Below are 927 nucleotides of genomic sequence, written 5' to 3' on the forward strand. Positions count from 1 at the left end.
GCAACAGAATTGCAAGTTCCATGGACTTCCATTGGAAGATCCTCATCAGTTTTTAGCTGAATTCTTGCAAATCTGTGACACTGTCAAGACCAATGGGGTTGAACCTGAGGTCTATAGACTTATGCTATTCCCTTTTGCTGTAAGAGACAGAGCTAGGATATGGTTGGACTCACAACCTAAAGAAAGCCTAAACTCTTGGGAAAAGCTAATCAATGACTTCTTGGCAAAGTTCTTTCCACCTCAAAAATTGAGTAAGCTTAGAGTGGAAGTCCAAACCTTCAGACAGAAGGAAGGTGAATCCCTCTATGAAGCTTGGGAAAGATACAAACAATTGATCAGAAAGTGTCCGTCTGACATGCTTTCTGAATGGAGCATCATAAGTATCTTCTATGATGGTCTGTCTAAACTGTTCAAGATGTCATTGGATAGCTCTGCTGGAGGATCTCTTCATCTGAAGAAGACGCCTGCAGAAGCTCAAGAACTCATTGAAATGGTTGCGAATAACCAATTCATGTACACTTCTGAAAGAAATCCTATGAACAATGGGACGAATCAGAAGAAAGGAGTTCTTGAGATTGATACTCTGGATGCCATATTGGCTCAGAACAAAATATTGACTCAGCAAGTCAATATGATTTCTCAAAGTCTGTCTGGAATGCAAGCTGCACCAGGCAGTACTAAGGATGCTTCATCTGAAGAAGAAGCTTATAATCCTGAGAACCCATCAATAGAAGAGGTGAATTACATGGGAGAACCCTATGGAAACACCTATAATCCTTCATGGAGAAATCATCCAAATCTCTCATAGAAGGATCAACAGAGACCTCAACAAGGTTTCAACAACAATAATGGTGGAAGAAACAAGTTTAGCAATGGCAAGCCTTTTCCATCATCTTCTCAGCAACATGCAGAGAATTCTAAGCAGAG

This window comes from Arachis duranensis, chromosome 3 (genome assembly GCF_000817695.3).
Source record: "Arachis duranensis cultivar V14167 chromosome 3, aradu.V14167.gnm2.J7QH, whole genome shotgun sequence".
In the NCBI taxonomy this organism is placed as follows: Eukaryota; Viridiplantae; Streptophyta; class Magnoliopsida; order Fabales; family Fabaceae; genus Arachis; species Arachis duranensis.